Raw genomic sequence first — 13,776 nt, forward strand, 5'->3', positions numbered from 1 at the left:
AATACAGCAGGTTGTAATGAGCATTTTAAAAAATTTAAAAAAAGGGAAAATACTAGAGTACAGTGCACACAATTAGAGTAACTTTTAGTCTGTGGCACTTTTGTTTCAGTTTTACATACCTAAACATATAACGTAAGCATTTTGTATTGTGGGTTTGGTCAGAATGCTTGAAAGTCAATGAGTTAACAGTTCAAGGACACTGATAAGAAAATCAGTGCTACTGTAAGTACAGAGAGATGCCAAGGATATAACAACACATGAAAAAGCTTAAGATGGGTGATCTTAAGATAGTGGATTTCCCCCAACAGGGAAGCAGATGACGAAGAGATCAAGAGCCCCTCCCCGCAGCGCTCTGCATTTAGTGCTCGACACTCTAGTGAGTAGAAAGCAGGCTCTCGGATGATGGGCCAGTCTCTCCTGATCCTGCTTCTACTGTCCTGTCTCCAGGGTGATCATGAAGCCTGGTCATCCTCTAAACTGAACAGAAGGAGCTGTAGGTTATAGATTAGGCTCATGAGGTGTAAGCGTTCTGAGGCGCACCACCCTGGAAAATGAACGACAGTCAATTTCAGGAGTGACCACAATGAGCAAATGCAGATGTGAAAATAACTCAGGTTACCGAGTAAGGACCGTACCAACGTCGCTTCCCAGACTGGACGACGCACATGCTAGCACTGGACCTCATCATCGGGGAAGTTGGGGCAAGGTACGTGGGAGCGATGTCTGCAACTCACGAGTGAACTGTTTCAAATACGAGGTTATCAGAAATCATCAGGACGAAGTGTTGTGGGTCCTCCCGGGACCAGCGGCCGTGGTCCCCCCAGTGACAGACAGGGCTGGTTCCTCTCTCACCCCCAAGACCAACCACCTACAGCGGTTCCCTCATTTCAGACGAGCCCGCGCAGCAGCACTTGCTGTCACGCTGCTCTTCTAAACTAAGCTGAGGCCGGATATTATTCTCCAAGATCTTCTTATGTATTTACTTATTCACTTTAATTTAAACTCCATATAGGACGGGTTCAAATTTCTGGAGGATATACTAAGTTTTAAGAGGGAAAATGAGTTAGAAAAAGTGTTATGAGATAAGTGTAAACGATCGCTTGATTTATAGACCTCCACTGCTTTCATTTAAAGGACTGAGCATGAAAGGGCTGTTTAGACTGTACGCCGGCTTAAGTGGAAAAAAGTTATTGCTGAAATTGTATAAATCATTTCAAATATTGTTTGATTTTAGCTCTTAAGTGTCTGAATTTTTCTAAATGTTCTGAGAAAGTCTGGTTCACTTTTTACTCTCCATAAATCAGCAAGTATTTCAAAGCTTCCCTGAGACTTGAAAAACATACACATGTGAAAAGAATGATTACGTCATCACTTAGTTAGAGACCTGAAGAGAAAGTCTATTAAATAAATGAACCAGCTGGGTGCTTGCTTTCATAATTATTAATTATATACGTTACAAATCGAGATGTAAACGACTCCAAGGTAAACCATTCTCACACATGAATAACCTGGTCGGGGAAACAGTGCTGGAGCACATGGCCGTGGGCGCACTACTCCAGGGACTCAGTGGCCCGGCCCACGGCTGTCCTTGCGGGGCAGGGATCAGCCTCAACATCCTGACCAAACAATTCCGAACACACAGGGATGTCCGTCTACTTTAATGTATGAACGTGCTTCTGCTCTCAGCCATCCTACATGCAACTGATGAAGTTATCTTTCCCGCACACCACCTGTGTCATGAAATCCCCCCTTTCAGTAATCATGTATTACACTGACAAGAATAGTAACAGCAATGATACTTAACATTTGTTGTGTGTTCAACACGTGCCAGGCACTGGGCTAAGTGCTTCTGACATGCATGACCTCACTCCCTCTCCACAGTAACCACACAGGTCAGAGCTCACCGTCACAGAGGAACATCTGAGGCCCCCGAGCGGGCATCTGAGCCTAGAGGTCCATATAAGCATTGCGCCTGCATCACCCACCACGTGGGGTGACCTCACCCTTGGGGAAGCCTCTGTTGCTCATCCCCCCCACCCCCAAGAACTCCAGCCTCCCTGCCTGTGTCCACACCTCACTGCCTCACTCCTGCCTTCATAATCTGAATACACACTCTTGATCCAGGAATAGTCTCAAACACACGTGCTGGCTCGCTTTCAAATCACAGCTCCAACCAGAAATATGCCACTGAGACCGTGAACACGACCAGGATGCTCAGTGAAGGACACCAGGGTCACAGAAATACTGAGAAGGGGCAGCAAAGCATTATTTATACGTGTTGTGAGGTTTCATCTATACATGTAAATACACATTTAGAGAGAGAGAGCGGTATCTGGAAAACCTCCAAACCCCAGTGAATACGTATCAAAAGCAGTAGGTGTTCATTAAGAATGCCAGCCACAAAATCAACAGACTAAAATAAATAACTTCCTATGTGCCGATGATAAACAGCTAGAGGAAGTGGGAAAGAGAGACTGACAGACCCATTCACAACAGCAAAAAAAAAAAAAAAAAAACAAGTCATACAACAGGAATACATTTAACAAGATGTGTGAGGCACTTCTAAGAAGACCAGTAAATATAAAACGGTGTGATAGGAACAAGCAGATCCGTAACAGAGTAAGGCATCTGTGTAAAAGAACAAAAACAGAACAACTGATAACAAAAAACGTCACAAAGGATTATCCAGCCTCAGCAGGAGCCCTGAAACGGAAGCTCAGACACAAATCTTGTATATGAAACTCAGCATCTCATAAAGGAGGCCTTTTCAAATCAGTGGGGAAAGTGGGTTTTTCAAAAACCAATAAGAAAAAGTAAAGCTGGTTCCAAATCTCATACTTTACACCACTAGAAGCTTAAGTAATCAAAGATTTAAAAGTCAAAAATAAAACCACAAGAGTCTAGAAGAAAATATTGGCAAAAATTTAAATATTCTCAGGCTAACAAGTTATTTTTAAGCGTGACAGGAAACTCAGAGAAAAGCCTGATAGATTTAACTAAAAACAACAATCACCACCATCTAGCAAACTGACAATAAAACCTTCTGAATGTTAAAAAAAAAAAAAAAAATTACAAACGAAGTTGAAAGCTGAATAACAAGGTGTGGGAAATATTTACAACAAAAAAGATAAAAGGTTAACATTCCTATAAAAATCAGTAACAAAAAGATCAACCTAAACATGGGAAAATGACAAAAATAGGCAATTCACCCCCTAACATCCATACAGATGGAAAAATGTCATAGGGGAAGATGCTGGTTTTACTGGTAATAAAAGAATTACACGTAAAAATAAGTTGCAGCGTGTGTGGCCTATCACACTGTCAAGGGAACGCTATCTGGACTTTAACTTTGCACGTGTGTGGGAAATAAACTGTGCGTGACTTGCAGCCCAGCAATCCCACTCTGAGGAATTTACTGTGACAACAGAGCAGCTGGGCGGGCGCACACAGGTCTCTGCGTCCACAGGGTTACCTGCTCCATCACCACCACCGCCCTCTTGGCTCAGGAGGCCACACGACGCCCCCCTCCACGGGTCCCACTTCCCGCCCTCCCCTCTTCTCCCGCCCACTCTCCACTGAGCTCTCGTCGGGAGCAAAACTGCCTGTATTTTCACCTGCCCCCTTGACGGCCCCCTTCACTCTTCTGCTGCAACAGAAACCTGGCTCTCCCCGCGATCTCGGGCCCTCCCCCGGGTCCCCGGCCTGGACGGGAGGCCGCGGTGCTGCCCAGCTCCCCGCTCCCGCGGCTGCGGCCACTCCTTCCCGGAGGCTCTCACTTCTGCCTCATCTTCGCTCTCGCCAAGGCTGCTCCTGTCGCAGGTATGAGGACGCCAGCGACCGCTCAGCGAGTCCTTAAATGCCCCTCCCCCCGCCTCAGAACCTGCAGCTGCCCCTCACAGGAGGCCGCGGGAGCACCCCAGGGAGCACCCCGGGTTACGTGAGTGGCCCCCGAATGCCACCGCCCGCGTCCCTGCAGGAGGGAAGCAGGCAGGTCAAGGGTGGAGGCGACGTGAGAGGGCGACGAGGTGGAGCCGTGCGGCCTCCAGGAGAGGCCAGCGCAGGAGTGAGCCTCCCCGAGCCCCGCGGGGGCCGGCTGCCGGCACAGCGACTCTAGCCCATGGCTCGCTTCGGCCTCCCGACCTCCAGAACCCTGAGAGGAGAAACGCCTGTGCTGCTTTAAGCCACTAAATGGGCAGAGACCTGTGACAGCAGCGACAGGAAGCTCACGGCGCCCTGGCCTCCTGACTCCTTCCCTTCTTCCTCTCCTCGGGGGACGCCGTCCTCAGCCCCACCTCGTGTCTCGCGCCCACGGTTACGCCTGCACCATCGCTGTCTCCGAGGCCCTTCCCTCACTCTAGGAGCCGGTCCCAGACCCCGCCGGGACTCGGGACCCGCTGAGCCCGCCGCCTGCGCACAGGCCGCAGCCCCGGGACTCATGTTCTCTCTGCCCGGCAAGCCCACGGTGGGTCATCAGGACAGCTCTGCACGCTCCAAGGCCACCACCTCCTCGTGCCGCCGGACCCACGTGGCAGAGCCACAGCCCTGGCCAGAGCGTGGCGCCTGAGCCCCCACGGCCGTGCCGTGGCCCGGCGGGCCTCGCCTGCCTCCTGTGGGCCCCGGGCCCCTAACGCCGTCTTGGGAGCTAGCGGCGCCATGTCCCCACTCACTCCCTAACGCCCGCGTCCTGAACCACAGAACAAAGCAGCCCGAAGGGAACGTCCACCACGGCCCCTCCGGGCCCCAGCCTCTTCCCACAAGCGTGCACCGGAGCCTCGCGCCTGTGGAAGACTCACCCCCGGCCACGTCCCCATCACTCTCGGGCAGTGTTCTTTGTCAGTCTCTGCAGATCCTTCCCACCAGCCTCTGCGTGTCATTTCTCTTCTTAAAAACCAAAATGAAATCCAACAGAGAAACAGCCTCTCTGACCCACGCCCCCTCCAAGCCCCATTCCTCTCCCCCCGCAGGAAATCACCAGAGCGTCCCCAAGTCCCCTCCCTCCGTCCTCTCCTGACCCGCACTCACTGGGCCTCCACTCCCACGGCTCTACCGGGACTGTTCTCACCTGGGTCACCAAGGACCCAAGAGTACAAACCACATGACAGCCCTTGCACGAGGCTCAAACGGGCAGAGCCAGGGGTTACCTCGTGGAGAAGGTGCGTTGACTGAGGGGTTCAGTGCCTTCTGAGGTCCCGGAAACGTTGGTCTCCTGACCTGGGTGGTGGTTACAAAGGTCTGTACGTATATAAAAATTCATGGAGCTGTATATCAGGATTTGTGCACTGTATGTAAGTCATGGCCAATAAAAAGGTTAAAAAAAATCTTCAATAAATATTTGCTGGGCGTGTACCTTGCATACCGTGTGGGGCCCTGGAGAAGCGGTGAATAAATGAGAATGGGCCTTGCTCTTAGGGAATTTCACTCCATTTGGGACGACAGGAATTAGTCAAATGACATCAAGAAATGAGAACCTGGGGTGAAGGACAGGGAGGGCAGACCTGCTTTCTGTGAGACTGTGCGACAGAGGAAGGACGGGGTCTGGAGAAGCGGCCTTTCCCGGGAGGCGAGCGTGGAGAAGAGGAGGGGGCTCCGGGCAGGGGGCGCGCCACAGCCTGAGGCCAGAATGCAGGACCCGCAGGACCCGCAGGACCGCGGCGGGAAGGCCCACCCCCGAAGGGTTTCCAGGGCGCACTGAGAAAAGGTCTCTCTGCAGAGACAAGGGCTCCTCACTAACTGCCCCGCGTAAGGCCGGCCCACCCGGAGCAGAGGCAGGTGAGACGCATGTCTGTGTCTGTGGGAGCTGGTTCCATCTTCAGGTGCGTGTGAGAGAACAACGTGACACGGTGTCCCAGGGGACGGGGCCAGAGTGGGAGGGAGACCAGCTGCAAAGCCTTTCACGCCTTCGGATTTTTGGTCACATGCATGCATGACTCAAACATAGTTAAAATGTAAGATTAGCATCACTCAACCAGAGGCCTCTTACAGGAGCTGGTGCTGCCCCCAGAGTCCCAGGGGCACAGGTATAAAGACACCAGGACGAGCCCTCTGGGCCCCGAGCTCCCTGCATCCTGCCCACGCTCACCATGGACAAGAACGTGACTCACTCAGACGATCACTAGGGCGGAAGCTTCTGGAAATGTAAACAGCATCAAATCTACAAGACACACGTGTATTATTTAAAACGCAAAGTCTACCTGGTAAAGAACAAATGAATATCCTGGATTTTTAAATTTCATTTTATCTAGCCTATGTGAATTTTCAGGCAAAAGAAAAAAAGCATAGCACTATTCATGAAAACCAAGATGAAAATGAGAGTCGGTGACTTGGCTCAAAGGACTACATTATAAAAACAACCGGGTAGTCACATAATTTCCTCATGTTTTAAATCAGTGAAATCTAGAGTTGCAGCTGTCCCACAAACTGAAACCATATAAATTTTTAGAAAGTGAGTCAATTGTGAGATTAAAGTTTCAATTTATAACACTTCTGTGTTTTAGTTACAAAGTCATAAATAAATCTAGCATGACAGAGAAGGTAAATATTTTCTCAGTTGTTTATGCAGCCAAAGAGGAAAGGAATTTAACATGCAATTAACCACTTAGGTTTTTCTAGGTATGTACCATATGGTCTTTGTATTTAAGATAGAGAAAAAATAAATATTGTTTTGTTTAATCTAACATTTGCTTAGCAACGTCAGATACTCCAAACTGTGCCACCTGGGCATGCCTTTACCTCCCAGGAGACTTTTTTCATTTGTACCAGAGCCAGGGCATAAGAACAGGAGGAAATGTAACCTCTTCCCCAGGGGGAAAAAGAGCTAAAATAGGAGAAATGAGAATTTCTACCAAATAATTGAAGTGGAATTCTCTGGAGAGAAAATGATGAACTTTTAACCACCTCGGGGTCTAGTTCTACTGTTTAATAGACAGTATTTTTTCTTTTTTTTACACATTGAAAAAAAGAGACATTTATGCCATTCTTTGAACCCACATCGGAGCAAGTGTGAGGCAAGAAGAGACGAAGGCCAAAAGCAGACCTCGGATTTCCATATAAAGGCTCCCACGTGATCAAAGCTTTCTCTCACCAGGCTTTCCTTAAAAATAACTAATAAGAAAACATCTGCCATTTTAATCTAGATAGAAATCATCTAATAGATATTTCCTTATCTTAGTGTTTTATCAGTTAATCTAAAATTAGAGCTTTTAAAATAAACTCATGAATGCTTGACGCCACATGGTCAATAAGCTGACACAATTTTATTACGAACTGAACTTGTGACATCTATGAAGAGCTTTGAAATATACATTCAAAATTAAAGCTATAAAACCGGAATTCCTCACGTGCTGGAATGCACACATGTCGGGTGTCTGCATGGATCTCTATACACACTCACGTGTATATTCTGAAGAAAGAAGTTCTTCAGTGAGCAGGAGAGAAAATAACCTCTAGCGGTAGCACACCCCAACCGTGGGGAGCAATGACGTCCTCTCGTGGCGAGTGTTTCTGTTACCTTTCTTCTTTTTGAGACTCTTGAAAAACCAACCAAAGGGAAACACCACAAGGCAAGCGCACACGGCCGGGCTGCCCCCAGCCTCTCCCGCTCCCTCCCCTCTGCGGACTCAGCCCTCCGGGGTCAGGGGCGGCGCGTGAATGAACGCTGACCCGGGTGAGCACACTGGACAAGCGACCGGGTCACCCCTGACTGCACTCCAACTCCCAACTGGTCAACTAGCGGCCACTGTCCTTTGCACTTATCATCGTGACAGCGGCAAACACCAGCTTAAGAATCTGCTCGAAAACTTGAGCAGTTTCCAGACGGGAAGCCCTCAGATCACATGTGAGTTGTCTGATGAAAGTTTATCTATCAGTCTGTTCTTTGGGAACTCACAACACACATCCACGATAAATGTCCTACAACTGATGGTCCAAGCGACGTAGCACAATGTAACCCTAAATTAATAGAAAAGGGCACAGCGTTGTACTGTAATAGTGGTAGAAATAGGAAATACGTTTAAAATTTCAGTTTTTGCTGGTATTTGAGAAAAAGCTATTTCAATCAGAAGATCTTCCCCACCGACACCGGCTGACCCGGGTGTGCCACCTCTTGCAGGTCCCCCGCTCAGGGGCGCTGTCCCCCTCCACAGCTCACAGCATCCTCTCTGAAGGTGAACACCTCCCAAATCTACACGGCTCCCGCCAGGATCTGCTTCCTGGCCTTCAGACCCATGGATCCAACAGCATCCTCACCTCAGGCTAAACCCTTCCCCTCTGCACCCCTCCCGTCTTCCTGTTTCACTGACGCCAGCCCTGCCCACCGCGGGGGCCGCCCCTCCCAGCTTATGGAGCGCCAGCACCAAGTGGGTCTGCGGGCTCCTGAGCCTCTGACCCTCCTCTGCCCGTCCAGCGGCCTCTTCCTCCTTGTAGCTAACCTCACAGTGTCACCGAGCTGCGCCTGAGGGGTGTTCAGCCCCCAGGGATGCTGGCCCAGGTGAGGGCACAGCCCAGCAAGGGGGAGGAAGAACGCAGGGCCTGATGAAAACGAAGGCGCCTCTTTTCCTCACCCATCCTTCTGGGGAGAAGCCTGCCTCTGGAAATGAAAAGTAATATCCCAGGGTACCCGCTGTACCAGCTGTACGATGCATCGGAAAGCCTCAATGTGCTGTAGGTTGTCGTATAAATTATATTTTCCTTTTCTCATTGTTTAATTTGAGGAAATAAAGTGATTCATTGGAGAAAAACAATCTCTGGAGATGAGTAGAGGGGAAAACTGCCCCTCCTCTGGTCTCGGGGGACTCGAGAAGTCTCCTGTCCATCTCACGTTAGAACCTGGCAGTCACCCTGAACCCAACTTCCCGCCCCGGCCCCACCAGGCTCCCCACCTTCCACACCCACCTTCCACATGGTCCCCGAACCTGCCCGACACCCCCTCCCCCCACCAGGGCTGCCAGCAGCGCTGTCCCGACGACGCGCTAATAACTTTCCAGCTGGTCCCCCAACCCCTCTGTACCCCATACACGGCAGTCAAAACAGCCTTTCAACACGTAGGGTACGTTCTACATACCAAGAATATATTCCTATACTCCACAGAATGGCCAATTTATCAACCACAAGCCTATTAATCAGTTTAAGAAATAAAATATTTCTAAGACTTCTGTGCTCCCCTTCCTTGCTCCAGCGGTTAGCGCTGCCTCAATTCTGGGCTTACTATTCCTTCGTTTTCTTTACAGTTTTACTAAGTACGTAGAGATCTATGATAATGTACTGCTTAGTTCTGTGTGATTTTGAACTTTATATAAATGTACAAAATCTATTTCTTCTGAAGCTCATTTTTTTTTTTACTTTACGTTTTGCTTCTCAAGCTCATCATCGCGATTTCCCTGCTGCACAGTATCCCAGCCGATGAATATGCCCGAAATCATTCATCTATTTTTGTGCTCACAATTGCGTGGGTTCTTCCCAGAAGCCCCCTCCTTTTCCCCCCATTTACAAACAGTGCTGTTGTACACATTCCTATCCTCAATGCTTAGGACCTAAGACAACACTTTCTCTGGGTTCCACGTAGGAGGAACTGCTGGGTCACAGGGTCTATCCTCAACGTTAAGAGGTGACACCCAGCTGATTTCCAAGTAGTCACGGCAAACGCAACTCTGCCCACGTGTGACTGTGACTCCACAGCCTGGCCAGCACTGGTCACTGTCTGTGGTTTTCTCTGTCGCCTGATGGGTGAGAGTGAGACGGCATCCTGACACGGCTTCACCGCATGCCCCAACGAACACCGAGGTCATCTTATGCAGTGCATTCAAGGCACCGTCTTTTCCAAGATGGTACTTTTTTTTTTTTTGGCTAAATGTCTAAAATTATATATTTTTTAATATCTTTATTGGAGTATAATTGCTTTACAATGATGTGTTACTTTCTGCTGTATAACAAAGTGAATCAGCTATACATATACATATATCCCCATATCTCCTCCCTCTTACATCTCCCTCCCTATCCCACCCCTCTAGGTGGTGACAAAGCACCGAGCTGATCTCCCTGTGCTATGTGGCTGCTTCCCACTAGCTATCTATTGTATGTTTGGTAGTGTATATATGTCCATGCCACTCTCACTTTGTCCCAGCTTACCCTTCCCCCTCCCCGTGTCCTCAAGTCCATTCTCTATGTCTTCATCTTTATTCCTGTCTTGCCCCTATGTTCTTCAGAACCTTTTTTTTAGATTCCATATATATGTGTTAGCATACAGTATTTGTTTTTCTCTTTCTTAGTTCACTCTGTATGACAGTCTAGGTCCATCCACCTCACTACAAATAACTCAGTTTTGTTCCTTTTTATGGCTGAGTAATATTCCATTGTATATATGTGCCACATCTCCTTTATCCATTCATCTGCTGATGGACACTTAAAGGTTGCTTCCATGTCCCGGCTATTGTAAATAGAGCTGCAATGAACATTTTGGTACATGACTCTTTTTGAATTATGGTTTTCTCAGGGTATATGCCCAGTGGTGGGATTGCTGGGTCGTATGGTAGTTCTATTTTTAGCTTTTTAAGAAACCTCCCTACTGTTCTCCATGGTGGCTGTATCAATTTACATTCCCACCAACAGTGCAAGAGGCTTCCCTTTCCTCCACACCCTCTCCAGCATTTATTGTTTCTAGATTTTTTGATGATGGCCATTCTGGCCGGTGTGAGATGGTATCTCATTGTAGTTTTGATTTGCATTTCTCTAATGATTAATGATGTTGAGCATTCTTTCATGTGTTTGTTGGCAATCTGTATATCTTCTTTGGAGAAATGTCTATTTAGGTCTTCTGCCCATTTTTGGGTTGGGTTGTTTGTTTTTTTGATATTGAGCTGCATGAGCTGCTTGTAAATCTTGGAGATTAATCCTTTGTCAGTTGCTTCATTTGCAAATATTTTCTCCCATTCTGAGGGTTGTCTTTTCGTCTTGTTTATGGTTCAAGATGGTACCTTTCATGTCCTGTGTTTTTTGTACCACAATCAAAATTAATTAATTTAAAAAGGAAAAGAATCTTTTTCCAGTTACATGTGTTGACAACCTCTACTTCCAGTCTGTAGCTTTTCACTGTTTTTCACCTGGTTTTTTGATGAACGGAAGACGGAGATTTTAATACAGTGGAATGTATCAGTCTACTGTTTTACGGTTTATGTCTTTTGTGTTGTCTGTATGACATGCGAGTCTGAGCAGGAACAGAAAGGAGCTGTCAGAAAGACACTCCCACCATCTCTACAAATTTAACTCTTTACTTATTTATCACAGAACGAGACAGATCCAAGTTTCCTCTTTTCCATATGGACGATGGATAGCGACAGCACCATTTAAAATAAACCAATCTCTTCTCGGCCCACAGACCTGCAGTGTTATTCAGCTTGTGGTCAAGAGGCCGTAAATGTGCTGAGCCAGCTTTCAGGCTCTGGGCTCTGCTCCACCATCTGTCCCTGCAGCCCTTGCAGCATCGTTACACTGTCCTAATTCCTCCAGCCTCCTCTGAGTACTAATCCTGATGGGGCAAGCCCACCCACCTGCCACTGTTCTTCAAAGCTGCTCCTTGGCCATCGCGCTTCCACATAAAATCATACACTCAGCTCGTTAGCTTCAAGCCAACAAACGAGGAGAATCACATTACATTAAGAGTATAGGTTAAATGGAGAAAAGGTGATATTGTTTTTATATCAAATCTTCCTATCTATAAATATGGTTCAGTTCTTTGTTTAGGAGCCGGAAATTAGCTGCTTTTTTAAAAAGATGTCTGGGGAGGCACCACCTTATATTTTTTTCTTGCCTTAATGGTATATTTACAATTTTTTTGTTTGTTGCTGGTAAACAGGGATGGATTAAATTTTTATATATTGTTTATCTAGAAAAGTTGCTAACTTCTCATTAATTTTAATAATTTACCTCTACACACTCTGGATTTTCTCAGCAATCAATCATCTGCAAATACTGACAGTTTTGTATCTTCCTTTCCAGCGCTTCTATCTTTTCTTCTTGTCTTACTATCCTGATGGATACTACACCGAAGAATTCCAACGAGCACCCTGGTCTCATTTTCTCTGTTTACAGGAAGGTTTGTTACGGGTCTCATGATGAGTTGACAAATGGATGAGAGGCCGAAGTTGCTACGCAGGAAGGACAGAACACTTGTGCAAATCAACGAGCGCTCAGACATTAAAAAAAAAAAGACAAGCCTTTAAAGAATGCCTTTTTTCTCTAAATGTAGCTATGCTTCTTCTAAAGACCTCCCAAAACAACTGACACAAAGAGCTACAGCTTACTGACCATGAATGGGGGAGGTAATCTCAGTGAAGAGATAAACCTTTATATTTTCTCAAAGGAGTTAGAATAAGGATAGTGGACTTAATAACAACATCCTTCCTTTTAAATTAAAAATAATTTACTGATAGTTGATGCAGAATTGGGTACCAATGTCACCTCATCTTTGTATATCTAATCACTACACAAAAGAAACCGGCATGGTGAGGAAATCTGAGTTCTCTTCTCTTCTATTTTTCTAACATTGTTTTTATTTTTATTTTGGCCATGCCGCACGGCTTAGAGGATCTCAGTTCCCCAACCAGGGGCTGAATCCAGGCCACGGCAACGAAAGCACCGAATCCTAACCACTGGACCACCAGGGAATTTCCTGGGTTTTCTTCTCAAAAGAGACACAGCTCAATTGTTATAAGACTTAAGATAAAGCAAGCTGGGGGTGACAACTCAGCCAAGCTGAGGTGGCTTCAGAAAGCAGCCCAGTTCCTCCTAATATTGGTGTCCCTACGACTTCACTACCCTCTGGTGACATAACCACGTGGAGTTCAAGTCACACTGATTTTAAAGCTAAGCAAAGAAGAACATAAAATGAGCACAAAAGCACGTGGGTCAGGCAATGCTCCGTAAACGGGAAAACACCCTTAAAGGATGTCGTTTTTCCCTACATGTAGGCAAGTGTTACTATGATTCCACTGATGAAGAGTGAGACTATTCTTATTATTACAGATTTTCACTAATATAGATAATTCAAGTACACAGTAGTACACAGCACTGGAACAATAAATTTCTTATATATATGGTCAAAAATAGGAAGGTAGTGTGACTAGCATTACGCATCACAAATAGATGACGAAGCTTCTATGACAATCAAACACTGCTGATAAGGAATCTTATGAAGATGAAATTTCCTGTGACTTTCCTTGTCTGGTAAAGATGAACAGTCCCACATGTTCAAGTATTAGGACCTGAAGATCTAGTGGACAGTTACAGTTTACTGATGAACTTAAACTCAGCACAACACATGCTGGTATCCAACACTGTTATCAAATGAAACCACATTTATTTGGCATTTTACGGCTTACAGAGCATTTTCAAATGGGCTTTCTTTCTATGAGATGGGCTAAGCTGGACCTTCCGGTGGCCACCATGCCACCAAGTCAGGGCCACCTCCCTGAGAATAAGACAAATCCAGAGAAAGACACAGCTGAAAGACGAAAGAAGGAGAAACATTTCTAACAACACTGTGTAAGAACTAACTCAACCCAGCTAACCGGCAACCAAACAGACCGACCCCTGCACCTTCCAGCCACGGGGCTCAAAAAACACCCTTTCTGCTTAAGCCACAAAGAGTCGGGTTCCCATCGCTTGGACCTGAGGTCCCGAGTGATCTGAAAGCGCCAGTCTCCTGAGTGCCAGGACCCAGGGCACCCTTCCCCAGCATGCAGCTTCCTCACGGAACCTGGGCTGATGAGGACACGGCTTCAGGCT

The 13,776-nt window shown here is 46.9% G+C and overlaps 1 protein-coding gene across 1 annotated transcript in view; it reads right to left on the minus strand.

The window, feature by feature from the left end:
• MIPEP (mitochondrial intermediate peptidase) overlaps positions 1–13,776 on the minus strand; it is a 132,650-nt gene that overhangs the window by 44,152 nt on the left and 74,722 nt on the right. The gene's annotated exons all lie outside the window — the stretch shown is intronic.

This window comes from Stenella coeruleoalba (assembly GCF_951394435.1).
Source record: "Stenella coeruleoalba genome assembly, chromosome: 18".
Lineage (NCBI taxonomy): Eukaryota > Metazoa > Chordata > Mammalia > Artiodactyla > Delphinidae > Stenella > Stenella coeruleoalba.